This window comes from Bubalus kerabau, chromosome 14 (genome assembly GCF_029407905.1).
Source record: "Bubalus kerabau isolate K-KA32 ecotype Philippines breed swamp buffalo chromosome 14, PCC_UOA_SB_1v2, whole genome shotgun sequence".
Lineage (NCBI taxonomy): Eukaryota > Metazoa > Chordata > Mammalia > Artiodactyla > Bovidae > Bubalus > Bubalus kerabau.
This window is the reverse complement of record NC_073637.1, coordinates 46,450,127-46,464,887: the sequence shown is the minus strand read 5'-3', so window position 1 is coordinate 46,464,887 and position 14,761 is coordinate 46,450,127. Positions and strand designations below refer to the sequence as shown.

General features: G+C 40.1%; 1 protein-coding gene across 2 annotated transcripts in view; it reads left to right on the top strand.

The window, feature by feature from the left end:
* The window catches only part of PAG1 (phosphoprotein membrane anchor with glycosphingolipid microdomains 1), a 153,401-nt gene that overhangs the window by 48,515 nt on the left and 90,125 nt on the right, over nt 1-14,761 (top strand). For both annotated transcript variants that reach the window (XM_055546347.1, XM_055546346.1), the window contains exon 2: nt 1,793-1,863. The gene's annotated coding sequence lies outside the window, so the exon portion shown is untranslated. The remainder of the gene's footprint in view (nt 1-1,792; nt 1,864-14,761) is intronic.

The following is a 14,761-nucleotide window of genomic DNA, read 5'->3' as shown; positions in this document are numbered from 1 at the left end:
ACCCTTTGCCAGTGTGATCTTTTACCCTTTTCCTCCTAACCAGACACTCTCCCTCATCTTCTGCTACACCTTTCTCTTGCAGGTCCAGCCAGGGGGCTCTTAGCTCACATGGTCAGGGGCCCCAGGACATGGGATGGGGGCTGGGGAGCTCCTGTCTTGCTGACCTCTGGATAGTCTGAGCTGGCAGGCCATGGAGGGACCACCACCTCGCTCACTATTTCCCTTTGCTCTTTCTCGAATTGGTTTGCATTTTATTTCTTTCTAAGAAATAGCTCTTTCTTTTCTCTTTTAAACTCTATCAAAAAGGGGGAAAAAAATCACATTGGTTTACCTCAATGGGTACTTTTTCTAAGACTATTCAATCTAGTTATTGGGTCATTCTTTTTCACACAATGCTTTTTACTTCCGCCTAATAGTTTAAGATACCTTCTTAGATCCTCAATCTACAAAAACAGAATATTAAATTTGTGATTATGTTCCTCAAACTTGAATCACGTATCCTCTTGGAGGAAGTGATCTTTGTAAGTGATACAGATTTATCTTAACCGTAGGAAACCATGCTAACAAAAATATGGCATTTTTCAAGATGAAGATATAAAATAGTATGGCTAAATCTATTATAACAATTATCACACAGTTCAGTGCAGTTGGGGAAGGTGCCCCGGAGAAGGAAATGGCAACCCGCTCCAGTACTTTTGCCTGGGAAATCTCATGGACAGAGGAACCTGGCAGGCTACGGTCCGTGGCGTCACAAAGAGTCAGACATGACTGTACAACTGAGCACACAGACTTTTGTTCCAGTCTGTTCCAGATGAAATATATCTTTATTCTGATAACACTGTCATCTTCTTGAGGCATGAAACCATTTTTGTTTTTGTTTTCATCTCTAAGTACCTTGCATCCTGGAAGGTACACATGTTTGTGTTTCGAAGTGCTAACCCATAGTTACCGTTAGTCTGTGAGAAGAGATGGAATGAAGTTATGAGTAAGACATAAAGCATGGGCGTAATTAGTAATCATTGACAGCACATGTGATTAATGCAATCATTTTTACTTTCCTACTGGTATAAAATTTGTGATAATACATAGATCTGTGAATATTGGCAGAGCAAGTTTTAGCTTTTGTTTTTCAGCATTATTTTTTACCTTACTAGAGGTTAATTAAGTAATTATTTTAGTTACTTTCTTCATTGCTCAGAACTTTAATAAGTAAATGAAAATGACCATCATCTTACCTTTCATCGTGATGTGCTTAGTCGCTCAGTAGTGTCTCTGCGACACTAGTGTCTCTTTGCGACACTGACTCTGACACTTTCTGACTCTTTGCAGCTCCATGGATGATACAGCCTGCCAGGCTCCTCTGTCCATGTGGATTCTGCAGGCAAGAATACTGGAGTGGGTTAGCCATGCCCTCCTCCAGGGGATCTTCCCAACCCAGGGACTGAACCCAGGGCTCCCACATTGCAGGCAGATTCTTTACCATCTGAGCCACCAGGGAAGCCCAAAGGGTGAATATGACAGAAAACAATGAGAAGATGGCCTGATTTGAGCAGTGAACACATAAGTAGCCTGCGTGCATATTCATGGGATTCTCTAGGCAAGAATACTAGAGTGGGTTGCCATGCCCTTCTCCAGGGTCCTTCCCAGCCCAGGGGTCAAACCCGCGTCTCTTGTGTCTCCTGCATTGGCAGGCAGGTTCTTTACCCCTAGAGTCATCTGGGAGGCCCTTTATTACTTCAGTTTAATCCAGTTCAGAGTTTTGAAATTGTTTCCTGTTGTGTTTCCTTTCCAGAAAACCCCGAGGTCATTCTCTTATTTCAACAGTTGAATGCAACTTCACAGCTGGGAGAGAGTGATTGTGAGGTATTTGTTTTTCTGGTTTGTTCTACACTGTTTATCCATGCTTGCTTACAGTTTAACTTTGTACAGGCATCAAGGGTATATTCGGGTACTCTGAGATGTGGGACTGGAGACACACAGCTTTGAAGCTGAGAAATCTCAAGGGTATTTGCTAATTCAGTTTTGAAGTTAGCACCAGGAGGCTTCTGCCCCAGCCTCTTAAGACACCACTCACCATGCTTCCTACAACATGGTGTTTCCCTTTGGTAAGTGATGGGCCTGAGCTTGGTTCTCCCTTTTAATGCCTATGTGAAATTAGGCAAAGGGCCTAACCTCATTCAAGTTCTGTGTTCATCTTTGAGATGGAGACTATAATTGGATAGCTTGATGAGTTTCCAGCTCCAAACAGTGCTCACCACCACCACCAATACCAGCAACAAAATATATATTGGACTGTGTTTTACTGTTATTATTATCAATAGTATTGGTCATCTCATTTAGTGCTGATAATAAAGTTATATAAAAATTCTTAAATGACTTTATGTCATCTATGAACAGAACTGAAACCAGAAAAAAATCAGCCAGCCTAAACGAACAAGTTAACACAAAGGCATTCTTTATTTGATGTTAGCAATTAGTTCGCTACATGGTTATCTGCTTTTCTAATGAATCCTGGACTTTGAAGTGCTCTGCCCACCCATTTAAAAGATTTACAAACCTCAAGCACTGTGACCTGACTGACCTCTGTCCATTATACATCATTATCCAATTCCTCTTATGGGCCAGAAAGGAAAGAGTACATCTGGTCTGAATCTCTTCACAGAAGCAATCTTGTAAAATAGGCCACTGTCTTTCAATCAAATCTTTCCTTTAACTTGTTGAGAAGCTCTTTCTTTTGCTAGAGTAACCCTTTCCTCTTAGGAGAGCAGGGTGCTATTTCAGGGTCATTGGGGTTCCCCTCGGAGATCTTTCTAAATATAACTGCAGATCCTGGAAAACAGCCTGCCTTTTGTTTGTTAAGTTCAACTTAAGAGTCAGTGTATTAGGAGCTTCGATTATCCACGCTCCAAAAATGCCTTCCTCTGATCTCCTAGCGTTTGACAAGAATCTCGAATCAGGGGTTATATATTGTTTTCTCTAATGCACTTCCATTTTCACTAAAGCTGCTTGCCTTACATATTTTATTTGTGGGCCTGAATTATAGAGCATTTTCTAATTAGGGGACAGTAAGATTTAACTCAAGAATCTATATATTTTAGAATAGGGCTCAGATGTTTCTGAGGAGGAATCACACGGTCCTCTTAAGTTTCTAGAAAGCATTGTATTGAGTGCCTTTTTTTTTTTTTGTAGGTGGTAGATTGCTTCAGTCTTACTGTGGGGATATTTTTCTGCCTCTTTTAAAAAATTGATCTGGAATTTGCAGTTTGCTGTCTGCCAAATTCCTGACCCCAGCTTTTGGTTATCAACATTTGTATATCCCAAGCAGTTTTCAAAACTAATCTGTGCACAGTGAAACCTTCTTTCCCACCCCTCCTCACTTACCTGCTACTCACAACTGATACCTTCTCCTGGAATCAATATTTTAATTAAAGGCATCACTGTCGACCTTGTAACTCAAGCCAGCAATCTCCATCCTGACATCGCTTCACTGTTTGCATTCAGTCCACACTGGATCCCGGATTTAAGAGAACGTATGAAAGTTCCCCAAACAGTGGCACTTGGTGAGGTCAAATATTAATTGCCAGCTGTCACAAATGTTAATTGTAAATATCCTTCCGGTCCAGCTATCCTCTGCCTCCCACTGTCACTACATCAGTTCTGGTTCTCATCAACTCCACGTGTTGCTGGAGCTCACTAGTATAGCTGTCTTTCAACAGATTGTCCCCACTCTGGGTACCCTGCTCCCCACTTTATAGTGTGATTTCTTGTTCAGTGACTTCTGTGGGTGCTTGTAACCTTGAGAAGAGACCCAGACATCTTGGTGTATGCCTCCACCGTCGGTCCTGTGCACCCTCTAGCGCACTGCCTGCCTTCCCCTGCTTTGCTGTCTGTGCTTCGTTAGGACTGAGTTTCTTGGGCTGTTTCAACGCCTTGTGTCCTTTCAGGCTTTGCACGTGCTGGTCTCACTCCTGATAATGCCCTTGCTCAGTTTCTCTTGATAAATCCCTATGCAGCCTTCAAAGTCCACGTCAATTTCCATCTCCTCTGAGAAGCCTCTCCCACCCCCACATTTCCCTCCTGTGAAGTGGGTTCCTGTGATTCTTTAGCTGTATCTCTGGTCAGACTATACTTAATTATCCATTAATATGTCTGACCCTCCTATGGACACTAAGCTTGTGGGTAAGATTCAGATATTATTATTTTTGTATCTACAGCATTTAATAGATGCCGTGCACATAGTAACACACACTGGATGCTCTAATTTAAATGAGTGTATCTCTGACACTGTAATAAAAAGGAAGGTGTGTGTGTAGTCACTCAGTCGTGTCCGACCCTTTGCGACCTTTTGGACTATAGCCCGGTAGGTTCCTTTGTCCGTGGGATTCTCCAGGCAAGAATACTGCAGTGGGTTGCCATTCGCTTCTCCAGGGGATCTTTCCAACCCAGGAATTGAACCCGCGTCTCCTGTGTTTCTTACATTGCAGGCAGATTCTTTACCCACTGAGACATTGGGGAATCCCAAAAAAGGAAGGTAGTGTTTGTAAAAAGGAATCTCAAGCTGTGCTTATTCTCTATGTACAAACATTTTTCTCAACGATAATGTTTTGCTTTTCTGTTAGACTTTTAGTATCTATGGATTAAAGAAGAGCTGCCAAAACCAATTTACAGCCCTTTTGCCTTTTCTATGGGATTCCTTGGTGGCTCAGACAGTAAAGAATTCGCCTGTAATACAGGAGACCCGGGTTTAATCCCTGGGTCGGGAAGATCCCCTGGAGAAGGAAAAGGCAACTCACTCCAGTATTCTTGCCTGGGAAATCCCATGGATAGAGGAGCCTGGGGGGCTACAGTTCGTGGGGTCACAAAGAATCACACAAAACTGATGAACCAAGTAAGAGAGGGGGCATGGCTGTCAGAACTAACATGGTGGCTGCGTATCCTTGGAACTTGCAACTGTGTAGTCATGTCCACCTAGAGAGGAGATTTAGTCAGTGCATTCGCCAATCTGGGTGAGGATAGTAGTTACTTGTATAATGTTTGAATTTGGGATTCAACAATTAAATTACCCTAACCCATTTTCAGGCTTCTTGTGTGCCCATGTCTTGGAAGTGTGTTTCAGATCACCAGAGTTGTTCTTTTCACTCATGAGAAAGACAAGCCATGAGAACAGCATCAGTAACTGTCCGCTGGGACAGCAGCCCTAATCCCAAAACAACAAGGCTGCAGTTAACACAGTTAGCAATGGATTGTGTCTTTGAGGAGCTTGGGAAACATAATGGGATTCATTTTTAATTCCAACCAATTTGAGAAACAAAGCAAAAGCCTTGGCCTCTGGCTTTGTAATCAAAGGTTACCACAGGCCGGTCAGAACTTTCAACAGCTGTCTCCACTGTGAAAATAGGCTTGGGTTGTCAGGTGATTTCAGAACTGAGGAAATGATGACTTTAGCCAGGTTTTGTCTCCCATGTGAACTCTGACTCTCAAAGATGAGGTTAATTTCAGTGTACAGTGTTTGCTTTATTTTTCAAACCAATTTTAATAGCAACCTCCTTGCACTCTGAAAAAATGTCCCAGAGCAGTTAAAAAAGAGTTGATATAAATAAGCGTTACAATGTATATCTTAGCTGTCTCTAGGTCAGTAGTCAACAAAATACTTTGCAGTCAATTAATTAATCCTGTTTTTTTTCTCTTTTTTGCTATCCTGCCTTGCATTTATTATGTGAGCATCTTCTGAACTATAAAAGGCAGTATACATATTCACTATAGAAAGTTGGAAAATATGAAATTCCAAAGAAAGAAAAAAGCTTTCTTATGAGGTTGTACCCTAGAAAGAACCATTGTCAACATCTTGGTTGATATTAGCCTTAAATAGTTTTCTTCCAGGCAGGGATGCATACTTTTCAAATTCTTATTATGAAAAATTTTACATCCATGAGAGAATAAATAATAGAGTGAGTTCTTGTTTACTCACTGTATAAATTCACAGATTACCAAGATTTTGCCAGTATTGGTTTGTCAACCTCTTTTTAATCTTTCCCTTCCTCATTTCTTTTGGAAGTATTGGCTAACTACCTTGAAAAGGAAAGAGGAATCCTGATTCCTGAAAGAGGGCTATGGAAGGCAATCATTTGCCTGCCAACTTCATACACCTTCACCCAGCTTTTACTTAGGAAGCAGAAAGTATGGTTTTCCATTTAGTATTGTATTTGGGGGATAAGTAGCCTTAATGCTCAGGTCTATCACATGCTAGATGAGTATTGATTTTTCTTCTTAAATCAATGTTTCCCTAGAGCATAGTTTTATTTATTCATAAAGCCAAGATGATGTCTGACAGGAGTTATAGCAGTGTAAATCTGTGATGCAGGCACAATACGAAGAGCTTTTGTAAGACTCAAAAATCAATGATGCTGGAGGGTTACTTCATAAGCTTGAGAGAGTGCATTTGCTGTGCTTCCAAGTATAAAAGAAGAATTTCAGCCTCTAGTTAAGTTTCATTCTTCTGTTTTCTAGGCCGCTGTCCAAATGAAGTACAGTTAACCCTTGAATAATGTGGGTTTGAACTATGCAGGTTCACTTATACATGGATTTTTTCTAGTAGTGAATACTATATATAGTAAGTACTAAATGAGTCGTGATTGGTTGAATCCATGGAAGAAGAACCATGGGTAGAGCAACCATGGTTACAGAGGGCCCATTATAAATTATACAGATTTGCCACCCCACCCCCACATTGTTCAAGGGTCAGCTGTATAGCATCAGACTGGATAGAACCAAGCTTCAGCATTGGTCCCTTTTTGATGTCAATCTGTTGACTTACTCTCAAAAGCTATGCCGGCCCTACTGATCATAACACTGTCATTTGGCTTCATGGCATAGAATACATTCCAAGAGTATTCGCTTTTTGTCACTATATTTACTTTTTGGAATGTGAATATATCCTGACAGTATTCACTTTTTGTGTGTGTTCTATTTTCTTTTTAGAAGTTTTTAATATATAAATATTACTATTCAAATTTTTTAACTTAAAATATGTCTCAAATGGTTTCCCCAACCTTAATTGACTTGTTAGTGGTTAAAATTTTGTCTAATCACTAGACTGTCCCCATCTAGAGTTGTAAATATCAGTTTTCTATTAGGTATGTGATCTCAACAAGGTAGAACTTGGTTGGGAAGTCAGATGACCTAGACACTGGTTTCATTATTTACTCCTGGCTTCTGTGTGACCCCAGGTAAGTTCCAGAACTTCTCTAGGACTGTTTTTATTTATTTTGTTTTGAATTTTTCATTTAAATAAAAGTGAGTGAAGGTGCATGAAATTGGCAGGCATTCGTTTGACTTCTGTAGTTTTCTGTATATTAGGACTCTTTTTTTTTCTTTTAAAATAACTAGTTGATATTGAAAAAACAAAAAGAAGGAAAGAGGAAATGAAAGACCAAAAAGGGACAGGTGAAGTGAGGATTATTTCTTCATGAAGAATAAAGTTTCTTCCAGTGTGAAAATACTGTGATTTTCTGTGAAAAGATTTCACATGCTGAGCTGTTATCAGTAGTCATGATTTCCTTAGAAATTTCTGAGCCATCAAAGATATACCTTGAGTTCAGAATCTGAGATTCCCAGCACCTGCTCCTGAGAGCAGATGGGGGCTCTGGCCAGACCTATGGTTTCCTGGGACCCCAGTTCCCCACAAGGGCTTCTCTGATGGCTCAGATGGTAAAGAATCTGCCTGCAATTCAGGAGACCCGGGTTTGATTCCTGGGTTGGGAAGATCCCCTGAAGAAGGGAATGGCTACCCACTCCAGTATTCTTGTCTGGAGAATTTCATTGACAAAGGAGCCTGGTGGGCTACAGTTCATAGGGTCGCAAAGAGTCAGACGCAACTGAGCAACTAACACACCTCTCACCAAATCAACCCCAATCATTAAAGAAAGGAGTGACATCATCGCAAGATGGCCCTACATCCAAGTAATTAGCACATGGTAATTTTGAATGGTGGGCCTCTGAGGTCAACCATAGTTTCTCATAATTTTGCTGTGTCACCGGGTAGTGCTAGGGTCCCTCCTTCTCTGCATGTGCTTCACTCATTCTCTGCAGACTTCAGGCAAGCTGTTCTGCTGGCCATTTTCTGATGGTTTTAACTATGAAGAGTCACAGAACAGAGTAGGAGGGGGAATAAAATAAATAAAACTTTTCCTGTAATATCATGTAGGGGAAGAACCAAAAAATGGAGGATTCTGTGAAAACGAATAATATTTCCTATGGGATAGCCAGAAAATGTAGACACTCAAGAGTGGTGGCAAGCCAGGCTTTGCCATTTCATGACCACGATCATCTGCCATTGTCCAGCAAATGACCCAAAGTGCAAAGGCGTGCTGTCCAATGTTAGTATCTAAAATTTATTTTTCCAGGGATTTCCCTGGTGGTCCAGTGATTAAGACTTAGCCTTCCAGTGTAAAGGGTATGGGTTTGATCCTTGGTTGACAGTGGGGGCTAAGATCCCACATGCCTCGTGACCATAAAACCAAAGCATAAAACAGAAGCAATATTGTAACAAATTCAATAAAGAATTCAATAAAGAGTTTAAAATTTTTTTAATTAAATTTATTTTTCCACATTTGAGTATGTATAGTTTATAAAATGTGTATATACAATTACAGGTATTGTTAGGCAGTTATGAAGCTAAACAGATATGTTCGCAGAGGATAAGGGAAGTTTAATTTTTAGTTGAGTGTATTTTTGAGTGTCTGCTCTAGAAGAATCTCCTTTCACTGGAGATGAGTTTGCCTCCTGGGTGTATAAGAGTGTGGTGTGGGCTGCAAATACCAGCTCAGAATTGCATCCTCAGGATGACCATGGGGAAAAGGGGTGTTTTCATAGATACCTGAGGCACTGTCAGTGGAACTGCTGTGAGTGACAGCAGTGAATTCCTGTTGACTGATTTCAAATTGCTTTGTTTTATAATCCCTTCATATAATCTAATACATATTATGATATTTGAAAATGTGCCTCGAACATTCACAGAAAAGTGGTCCTGAATTACAAGGCAGGATCACAGTTCTACAGTTTGCCATTTGACACCCTTTTCCCATCAGACAGTTTATATAGGTTGCAGGAATAGAGAGGATGGTTCCTTCTTGTATTCAGATCTCAACTTAAATGTTCCTTCCTCAAAAAGGGCTTCCTCAGGCAGCCAGGGCTCAGGAATCCCTCATAACACTCTGTCCTTCCTCCCTCATTTGCCTTTTAAAAGTAATTAGCCTCCAATTAAAATAAATTAATTTAAAAAAAATAAAAAATGAAAACCTTGAAAAAAAATTTTAAAATTAAAAAAAAACATTTACTTTCCCTACCTGATCCTCTAGTGTTAATTGGTCTTCCGTGAGTCTTCACCTATGGGGAGGTCAGCTGAGACACATCTTTTTTGTTCGCATTGTATCCTCAGTGCCTAGAGCAATGCCCGGCATTGTATAAGCACTCAAAGGTTCTTCCCATTCGCCTGTTTTCTTCTCTGGATCATCTCCTCTTTCCGTCCCTGAGGCTATTTCTTTATCTCTGCAGGATTCAGGCCTTCCTGTCTCTTCCCCTTGCCGTGGAGTCTGTGGCACTTAACACTTTACATTTCTGTCATTACCCAGCAGTTCCTTCCTGGTGGTAGCATCTGATAGGCAGGGACAAGGATAGCACATCAACTGTTACCATGATAGGCACTTGAGTCAAGTGGTTCCTGTTAAATTTTCCAACCACAAGATAGTTACATAAAATAGATAAACAGCAAGGACTGTAAAGCACAGGGAATGATATTCAATATCTTGTAATAACCTATAATGGAAAAGAATCTGAAAGTATATGTATGTGTGTGTGTGTACACATATAATTGAATCACTTTGCTGTACATGTGAAACTAACACAATGCTATAAAACAGCTATACTTCAGTTAATAAAAATATACCAATAATGGAGGGTAAGGAGAGCTTTAAGCTTGAGCACAGAAATTCCTGCGTGTGGGCCTCTCCCAGATCTCACCTTTTTGTCTGGCTGTTCATATGTATCCTTTAACATGTGTGCGTGTGTGCTAAGTCTCTTCAGTTGTGTCCAGCTCTTTGCAACCCCATGGTCAATAGCCCACCAGGCTATGCTGCCCATAGGATTCTCCAGGCAAGAATACTGGAGTGCATTACCATGCCTTCCTCCAGGGGATCTTCTTGACCCAGGGATCAAACACGCAGCTCCAGCATTGCAGAAGGATTCTTTACCGTGGAGCCACTGGGGAAGCCCATCCTTTGACGTATCCTTTAATAAATTGGTGAATGTGGGAGAAAAAAAAGAAGATTCTGAAAGAGAAACAAAACAGATAAAACAGATACAAGTTTTATGACCTACCTCCACACCAGTACTAACACTAAGGGTCAGTTGGATAGAATGTTGTGCTTTGATGGTGGACTTAAGGATGGCCTGTTGTGCGTCCATTTTTTAAGAACTGTAAAATTCCTTTAATTTACCACTGTGAATACCTCTTTCAGAAGGAAGACTTTCTTTTTTTAGAAACACTCCACATCTCATTCCCCAGCTCAGTCCAGAAGCCTGAGAGTCTGATCTTATTATGTCTCAGAATGTGGTTACTACATTTTCTCCTAATGGCTGTGTTTTACATGATAATGAATCAGTCTTTTCTACAAGCCTGCTTCATTTATGCAAAACAGATAGAAATTGAAATGGGTATGAATCATACTCTTCTTTCAGGGAGCAGCGAAGCTACTGTAGAGCCCAAATATAATGTTATGGTCCCTTATGTCAAGTTAAGCAAAGAAATGTTGGTTCTGTGGTTAGTAAGGATAAGCTTATTGGGCAGTTTCAGGAAAACAGAAAGCAGCTTTTGAATTTCAGGCCTTGGCTACTTAATTCTTACTTTAGGAAGGTCAACTCATTTTCGATCATCTTTTGTACTTTGAAGTAATAACCTCTTGTACATTAGTGGCCTGAAAGCATTAATGACATTACTGCCCACTGATTTTCAATAATATGGAAAAGGTATTCCAAATTGGTCCCAGCTATCAACAAGGAAAAAGGCAGAAAATTAAATTAGCAGGAGGATATTGGAAAAAGCCTTTTGTAAATGCTATAGAATCTCTCAAATCTAATCCTTGAGAGAAATGTATTTTGTTCTGGAAAGAATAGGTTGGAAAGAATATGTTTCTCTCCCAGGAGATACTGAAACATCTTTCATTTATAAGAGATGGATTATAGCCTATGGATGGAATAGTGTGTGCATGCTAAGTTGTTCAATTGTGTCTGACTCTTTGCAATCCTATGGACTATAGCCCACCAGACTCCTCTGTCCATGGGATTCTCCACGAGAATGCTGGAGTGGGTTGCCATACCATGCCCTCTTCCAGGGGATCTTCCCAACCCAGGTATTCAACCCATGTCTCCTGCATTGGCAGGCAGATTGTTTACCACTAGTGCCACCCGTGAAGCCCATTAAATAGAGTTAACTCCACAGATTAATTAGAAAATAAAGCATGCCAGTTAATACTCAAGCATTTCAGAACTGCTCAGCTCTTGGAGTATTTATTGATTTTTGTCCGCAAGCTTTATAAACAGACACCTCAGATCCCTGAAAACACTGAGCTATTTAAAATTTTTAAGTTAAGGTTAAGTTTCCATGGGTTAATGGAGAAAAACTTGGCTTCTCACTAATGGACAAAACTTTGAGTTTAGATCTAATGTCAGTGAGCTGGGGCAGAAACACACGTTTACTCACTTAATTTGACCAGTAATCTAGCCTTCTGTTCTTTTCAACAGTAGGAAGTTAACAAAAAAGAACTTTTTAAGTAAGATAAATGTGCTTCAGGGAGTCTTGTCTGCAGATCCTGACAAGGGAGGTAATAGACTTATTCAGGAATTTCATGACAGTTCTAGACGAGTTCTCTGAAGAAGGACACAGGCACAGAGAGCTTTGCACATAATTACAAGTTGTGTACAGAACCTCCGAGGTTGCTCTAGGACCCTTTGAGATCTATCCTCATGGGCCCAGGTTAAAGCAAAACAAACCTGACTCATACTTTCCAAATAGGGGCCATGCTTAATTTTTTGTCCTATAAATACTAGTTCTTTAATCCCCAGCATTAACATATCACCCAAGACATGTTTGAATTTTTTGCTGGGTTGTGCTTAAACAGAAACAATATTTATTTATTTATTTTGCAATAAAGTTATATTTAAGATGTTGACAGTTATTAAATACTTAATATCTTATATAACCATATATAACTTTATTATAGAAATAAGCATTTTTAAATGTTACAATTGCTATTTGCCCTGATATAACATCATTGTATCTTCTCTTGCTCTACCTTCCTTGGTTTCTCTTTAGTATGTAAAAACTTTATCCACTTCATGGGTAGGGGTAATTCATCCCAAGGTTCTTCTGGAAAAGTGAAAGTGAAAGTGGCTTAGTTGTGTCTGACTCTCTGTGACCCCATGGGCTATACAATCCATGGAATTCTCCAGGCCAGAATACTAGAGTGGGTAACCTTTACCTTCTCTAGGGGACCCTCCCACCCCAGGGATCGAACCCAGATCTCCCGTATTGCAGGCGGGTTCTTTATCAGCTGAGCCACAAGGGAAGCCCAAGAATACTGGAGTGGGTAGCCTATCCCTTCTCTAGCAGATCTTTCTGACCCAGAAATCAAACTGGGATCACCTGCATTGCAGGCAGATTCTTTACCAACTGAGCTATCAGGGAAGCCCCTGGAAAATTTAAAAACTGATCTTAATTCCATTTCAGCAACAATTGATAGTTAAGTAAATTTAAATAATAATTGGGTGTATTTCCTGTGATGCTTAAACTTTTAAAAAATGTTTGAAAAGATAGTATCACTGTTAAATTAGAATATGGAAAGTCCATTGTTTTTACTTATGACTCACATTCCTTTTTCTTTGGGGATTAATGGCTTTTCTTATACTCCTTACTTTTATATATGTAAATTCCTATGCTAGCCTTTATTCCACGTATCAAGAAAAGAAGTAAAAGTAACTAATACCATCAGTCAAGGAATTCCTCTTCCAGCAGAAGGTACCAAATAAACTGCTAACAGTGGTTACTGCCCTAAGAGAGATGTCAGAAACTTGCCAAGAGAAATGGAGCATAAGGGAACAGGGAATTCTGCAGAGGAGGGAGAATTTGAGCTGGACCTTAGTGTATAAATAGGAGTTGGTTGGTCAAAAGTGTCTTTGTGGGGGCTCATTAATTCCTGCCAAAATTAAATGCTTGTTAAAACATAATCTACCATGAACCCAAAATAGGGACCTATAGATCCTTACAGCAGGTTGGAACACAAGGAAAAAAAACTATCCTTCTGGAACTTTCTGTGTATGAACACTAAGAATAAACCAAACTTGACTAAGAACACTTGGTAAAAACCGAAAACAAAGATGCCAGGCAAGTGGTAATAAAGGATGATATGATTTTCTTTCCCAACGTCCTTTCCTAAAGGGAAATGCCCCTTGAAAATTGGCAATGGAGTTGATTTGAGGGCCTTTTTAAAGTTGATGTTAGAAATTTAGTGAAATAAGTGTCTTGGACAAGATTGACCTTATCTAAGTCATCTTTATGTCCTTAGTCTATTTACCTCACTCTGGATTATAATAATAATAATGACCACCACCTACCAGGTTCTTTCTACACACCAAGCAGAATGATAAAAGGCTTCACTTTTATCTGATCTTCATCATGACTTTTTGTGATTTGTGTAAGATTAAGAGTGGGAGTCTAGGGCCAGCTGCCTGGGCTGGAACCAGACCTCTTCCACCACTTACACGCTGAGTCACGAAGGTGTGTTGTTTAGTCTTCCTGTGTTTCAGTGCCCACATTAAAGGGAGAGATAACATCTTACAGAAAAACCCAAACAAGCTTTTATGGCCAACCCAGTACTTAATTCTGAGGATTGTTTATAAATATTAAGGTGTTCTTTAGCACTGTGCCTCGTATTAGCTGTTATTATCATTATCGTCATCCTTATTTTGCCGTCAAGGGGACTAAACTCAAAGGTTAAATAACTTGCCCAATTTCACATACAGTTAGTATGAACTGGAGCAGTTCTGGGCTCCTCTTGTGGCTCAGATGGTAAAGAGTATGCCCACAGTGTGGGATTCCTGGGTTCGATTCCTGGGTCAAGGAGACCTCCTGGAGTAGGAAATGACAACCCAATCTAGCATTCTTACCTGGGAAATCTTACGGACAGAGGAGCCTGGCAGGCTACAGTCTGTGGGGTCACAAAGAGTCAGACTCAACTGATCGACTAACACTTTCACTTTCATTTGACTACAAGCCTTGTCTGTATCCTTACTGGATTCAACAGAAGTGAAGAGTTCCATGTTTTCAGATTTCATGTCATACTACTTTGCCTTACTTATGTTCTTCCTGAGTGAGCTTATCCCTTCCTAGGACTTTATTAGTCATCAAACTCAGGCCCTGGTGAACTGTGTCCTGCAGCCAAATACATCTGGCACCTGTTTTTATAAATAAAGTTTTATTGGAACATAGGCACACTCATTCTTTAGCTATTGCTTATGGTTGCTTTTCTGCTACAGTCACAAAAGTGAGTAGTTGGGATAGATCATAAGGCCCTCAAAGCCTGAAATATTTATTCTCTGGCCTGTTACAGAAAATGTTTGCATATCCTGATATTGCTCACTACTTTTAACCTTTCTTCTAAGATGTTAATTCCTTAACCACCCACCAGATTTCCCTACTTCCATGCCCCGT